This window comes from Mizuhopecten yessoensis, unplaced genomic scaffold, assembly GCF_002113885.1.
Source record: "Mizuhopecten yessoensis strain PY_sf001 unplaced genomic scaffold, ASM211388v2 scaffold9559, whole genome shotgun sequence".
In the NCBI taxonomy this organism is placed as follows: domain Eukaryota; kingdom Metazoa; phylum Mollusca; class Bivalvia; order Pectinida; family Pectinidae; genus Mizuhopecten; species Mizuhopecten yessoensis.
The window spans coordinates 191,320-197,319 of record NW_018408108.1 but is presented as its reverse complement, the minus strand read 5'-3'; positions in this window follow the sequence as shown (position 1 = coordinate 197,319).

Genomic DNA, 6,000 nt, shown 5'->3' with positions numbered 1-6,000 from the left:
GAATGCATGCATCACATCTTATGTTGCACCTGCATGAGAGGTTTGTTGGTTGTGCATGAATTAGTATTGAATTCATGGTCTGGACAATACAAAGCTAAATACGGACTTGAGACTGAAGGGCAGACAAAGCCATATCACAATATAAACCATCGATTATGGTCGTATTATATGGTTAGAATACAGAAATTATCGTAGATGAAAAAGGTTCAAAAAGGGGTTGTGATGTTATTGAAAATTGTTGCAGAGGACTTGTGACGCTCACCTTGATGTTTATCATCATTGCAAATATTTTCAAAAAAGTGAATCTGTCATTCAGCCACACTCTTACGTTATTAGGTCCCATCCATTATGTCCCCATTGTGGTGGGGACATGGCTTACAACAACATAGGAGTGAAGTGCACTCTATATCAAATTTGGTTAAGATTCATTCTTTTTATGAAAAAAATAGGTTTTTGATATGTATTTATCTCTATTTACCTTAGCTGGCCACGACCCTCTGCCCCCAAGATATTCACACCTTCGACCTTTCGAATGAAATCGACTCCTTGTTGCTCAATGTCTTATCTTAATTTTGTCAAAATCCCTACATTCTTAAAGAAGAATTAAATAAAAAATACCACCGATTTCTTTCTTGGGCCCCATCCCTTTGCCCCCTAGGACACCACAACATCTGTTTATAATACAAAATTTAGTCCCTTTTAACCAACTCTTTATGTATACAAAATTGAATCCCGTTTGTCATAGGATGCTCAACACCAAATTTGTGTCAAACCCATCCTTTCATAAAAAAAGAAGAATACTTTTCCCCCTAGGGCACCACAACATCTGTTTATATTACAAAATTGAGTCCCTTTTAACAAACTCTTTATGTATACACAATTGAATCCCTTTTGTCCTAGGATGCTCAACACCAAATTTGTGTCAAACCCGTCTATTCATATAAAAATGATTGGTTGAAATTCCTCCATTCGTATGGATGAAGATGAATTTTAAAGATTTCCGTAACTTTTCCCATTTTGGTCCGACCCTCTACCCCCCAGATGGGGTCGCAATCTTTTTGATCCAAAATCGTGTCCCCTTTGTCCTAGCATGGTCTTCATTAAATTTGTTTCTTATCCCTCCATCCATACAGAAGATAGGAATTTAAAATAGTTATTCCTATAGTCTCCCTAGTTGGCCTCACCTCTCTGACCCCAGGGGATCCACACCTTTCCATTCATACACAATTAAGTTTCCTTTGCTGAAGGATGCTCTTTAATTGTCGACAAACCTTTCATTTATCTGGTTGAGAGCAGAAAACACAAAATTGAATTATCTGCCGATTGGCTGTCGCATAAATAGTGGATAGGTTAGGAAATGTCAATCTTAGATGAAATATCGTGGCTTCTGAAGCTCTCTGTAACGAAACCCGACCGGAATTGCCAATACTCTTCAATACACAACATCAAACACTGAACCTGCAATATGTACAATTTATTTCCACTATGTTACATATTAAAATCAATATTACTCACTTTTCTGAAACTACATTCAATTTCACTATTATATCTCTGACAAATGAATTAACGGAAAATACAGGTCAAAGTATTATTAAGAAAACTATAAACATTAACAGTCTGTAGTTAAGGCTTTAAATGACAACGATGTGCATCCGTTGGTTGACGCATATCTCCAATGTGAAATTGTGTGGAAAATTGTATCTATATCTTAGCAATGTTGGTACTGCTCTATGAATCTGGGCTTCCATACAATTTTTTGTTATTTTCAGAGGTCACCTGAAGGACATTGTAAACGACATGAGTAACAGATATGCATATTCATTGTGTCCTGTGGGTCTGGTCCACGTAGATAAAACACTAAAACAGGTAGATCGTATCATCAAATACAAGATAATGATTGAAAACTTGACGTCCGGGTTCGACACCCTCCGATATTTCGAAACTGTCACCGTGTTCAAATTGGCAGATTTTAATAACATCAAGACGAATTAGAATAGTTTAATGTGTATGCTGGCAAACGTGCTCCTTCGTAACGAAAGAGTTCGAAAATATAAATGTTTCTGTATCTTTTGATGAATGGTAGCATAGGATGTCGAATTTAAGTAATAACACATTTGCAATTGATAGTCTTTTACGACACTGAGCTAATTTTTAGTTATTTTACGAAGGTAATTCAATAATTTTAACGATTAATTTAATGACAAAATCATTTTCCAACTCACATGTATGTTGCATTTTCCTTCATTTGGAGGATGAATACATGTAGTAACGTTAACAAATTAACCTAAACTATGAAACGTTTTGTTATCAGTGTATTCAAGGTAAAATGGGGAACATTCTACGCGGTCATACAAACTACGGGGATATGCTAGTGTTTAAACAATTTTCAGCACATCTGTTCAGTTCATAGAGTGTTTGTTTGCTGCTGGTTTGTCATAGCTAGTAATTCCCCTCAACCACCACCGCCAGTAGTCAAATATTTCTCACTGGCAATCTCAGGGTTTATGACAGTTCAAATACGTCGGTTCTTTCGTCGGTCCGTCTGATTATTCGGTTAGTTAATGATAGTTTTAATGATTTAATTTGTAGATTGATTCAAAGCTGTAATAATTAAACGATGTGTTCATCATTATTGAATTAATCGTTCAATCGGCAATTAATGTAATTGATTTATTCAACTTTTCATTCGCTAATTCATAATTTCATGTATTTATCAATTAATTTAAACGTCTGTTAATAAAAACCCGATTGTTTTCATGATGTGGCACACTTGTTATCTGTACACTCTTTAAACTATACACTGACACACGTTCCCAGTATGTGATGCTGACTGATGTATTACGCAAACTGTCAGTTCGCGGTATAACGCCACGCACAAAATAGATAAAGCTGGGTCATCAAAACCCTTACACCGTGTTTTGTTTAACATAGCGACTGTCGACATCACAGTATCTCGATGACATCAACAGCGGAATTTACCGGGAAATACTGCTCTGTGGACAACATACATAGACTGGTTCTCGGGTGGTATTTAAAAACTGCACACCGTATCAAATGTTAATGGAACCACGAATACTTTTTAGGTCCCCTGTGAGTAAGTCTCAAGTGACCTTTTCAAATCGCCTTTTGTCCGTCGTCGTTTGTAGTGTGTCGTTCGTCGTTCATCGTCCATCGTGCGTCTGTAAACTATTTACAATTTCAACATCTCCCCTCCAAAACCCCTGAACCAATTTCAATGAAATTTTGTAGAAACCATCCTTTGCCAAAGGTCAACAAAAAGTGTGAATTATATGGTCCTCAGCCCCAAAGGGCGCGGCAAGAAAGGGTAAAATTGACTAAAAATTAAAATCTTCTTTTCAAAATCCAGATATGGTAGAATCAAATACTCTTCCTAGATGGAAGGGTCTTAGGGTGCTTTACCAAAATTGTGAATTGCATGACCCTGGAGTCTCAAGTTTTTCCCTGGGGAGGGAATACACTTTATTATAGTTTATATAGGAAAATCACATTGTGGACCAACATTTGTTTAATTTCCATTGGAAGTAGTTCAATTTGGGTTAGCATTATCAGTATTGGATAGCAGTTTGATGGTATGCACATATCAGGCCTGACTGACCCTCAGGGGCTGATGGGTTGGACCAAAAAGGGTCGAATTGGCTGAAATTTCAAAAATCATCTTTACAAAACCCAGATATGGTAGAATCAAAATGTGTTATGGTTTATATTGGCAAATGCTACTTTGGATATAACATGTTGATAACTTGATTTGAATTATAACCCTGAGTTGCCATTTTGATATTTTGAGGCAACCCTACCCCCAAGTACTGTAGGACGGGGCCCAAATGAGTCAGTGTGCTTAAATCTTCATTTTCCTTGTTTAGAATTAGAGGTGCTAGTTTCAAATCAGTCATAAATATGTATGCTAGATATTGAATAAGGCGGTTTTATTGTTTTTTTGTCACTTTGAATAATATTTCTGTTCATGTTTTAAAAACCAAAAGCATCTCTATGTATACATAAATCAGATATCAGGTGACCGCATGATCGCCTGGTCGTGAATAATTTAAACTTGTTATAAATGCATTCATACATGATCTAGCATGTATAACAAATTATAGCCCAGAGACTCCAGTTATGGATCCACATTTTTGTCTACGTTTAGCTTGTTACAGCATTCGTGGTATATCTATATATGTGTGGCAGTACATTGTGATGCCGGATAGTGGGTTTGATACAATCGTTGATTAATATATCCAAAAAAGATGCTTTTTTGTTTAGAAATTGGCATTTACATGTAACTAAGATGTACGTTCCAATGTCTATATTGAGCATCAAGAGTTACAAGAGCATCTGTTACACCAGATGTGGGCTGCTTGGTGGGACTGTTTGGGATGTACATGATTTACAGGCAATATTAACATCTTTGGGATATGATCATTGACTATTCACGATTTATTTGTATTGATTGATGGACTTTTCGTTGCAGAAGTTGTTGGGTGATTCTAAATTATATAGATCTACTATGTGCTAAGGTTACCAAGCGTGCAACCTTTACGTTGTAAACTAAATGGCGAGCAGATAAGCTTGTTCAGTATAAAGCATTTAATTTCAAACGTTGACTAAAATAATCTTCCTCTACATTGAGGGTGTCACAGAGAAATATCTAACCCGAGGGTTGATTTTTGTTGATTTTGATTGTGTTACATGAGGCTTTGCCGAGGGTAAGACATTTGAGAAAATTATCCCGAGAATTCGATATTTCTATGTCACATCCTTAAGGTAGGACATGATTGTTTTCTCCCATCCTATTTCACTCACGAATCTGAGAAGCGGTGATTGCATGAACTATAAGCATTGATTGCATTCTTTTTCCAGCTATCCATAATTAGTTTCCATGCTCTGCTACTATTCACGTGGCGGCAATGCAATGATGACGTGACGCCATACTATTGTTATGACTTATATCGCGTCATTCTGCACGAGACTATCTCCCCTAGGGGTGACAAGCTGGTATATTCCGATTTAAAAGGGAAACAAACCCACAAGGTAGGGATAACGTGATGTAAGCCTCCATAACGCACAGCTAAGGAGGAGGACAGCGAGTAGGTTATCAGCATTATCAGCTTTACATGTAGTTCCTGTTTTGTTAATGACAACAGGGATTTTCGTAGTTATGTTTCTTTTTAAGGAAGTTGGAGCAGGTCGGCTGCAAGCTATCACACCGACAGAGTAGGCTAGAGGACCTTAATTGATGAGTATACATCAATGCTAATTTGTACACAGTCGCTTTGACACCACGATATGAGGCAATTGATGTGACAGTAACAAGAGGCCAATGATCACGTAGTTCTTTGGCTGAAGTTCTTGGAAATGCTGAATCATATTGGCAGGTCCTGGAAACAAGGGACCTTGCATCAATTCTGTTAAACAATTTAAAAATGACATTTTTTTTTGCAAATCTAGAAATGTGTCAACTATTAAACATCATAGCATACATCCCTCTTTTAAACTCACACCTTCGTATCCCTATTTATACAACTACATAGTTACTTATAGCTGATCATTTATCTACTACTGCTATATGAGTTAATTGTTTTTAAGTTAATAATTTTCACTTCAATATTTTGTTTTTCTTATCAACTCAAGCAGCATTGGGGAAGGTTCCCATATGGAATTGGAGTACCCCAGTGGATATATATGTCTATAGGCTTGCGTTAACTCTCCATAGGATTTTCCCCAGAAGCCTCAAGCTGTCTAATACGTATATCAGGCCCCTACAATAGATTCGTCTGCTTAAAATATTCAAACTACTCGGTAGTGAGGGCGGACGTAAAACCACCCAATCAATCAATCTATCGCCCACACAATTGACCCAAATCTACTTCAATGCACTATCCATAAATCCATACAAATCAGCAGCAAACTCTCAATGATTATATCACCAACTTTAACACAGAAACTACCTATACATATGCATGTTTTCCCACCAGATAACATCGA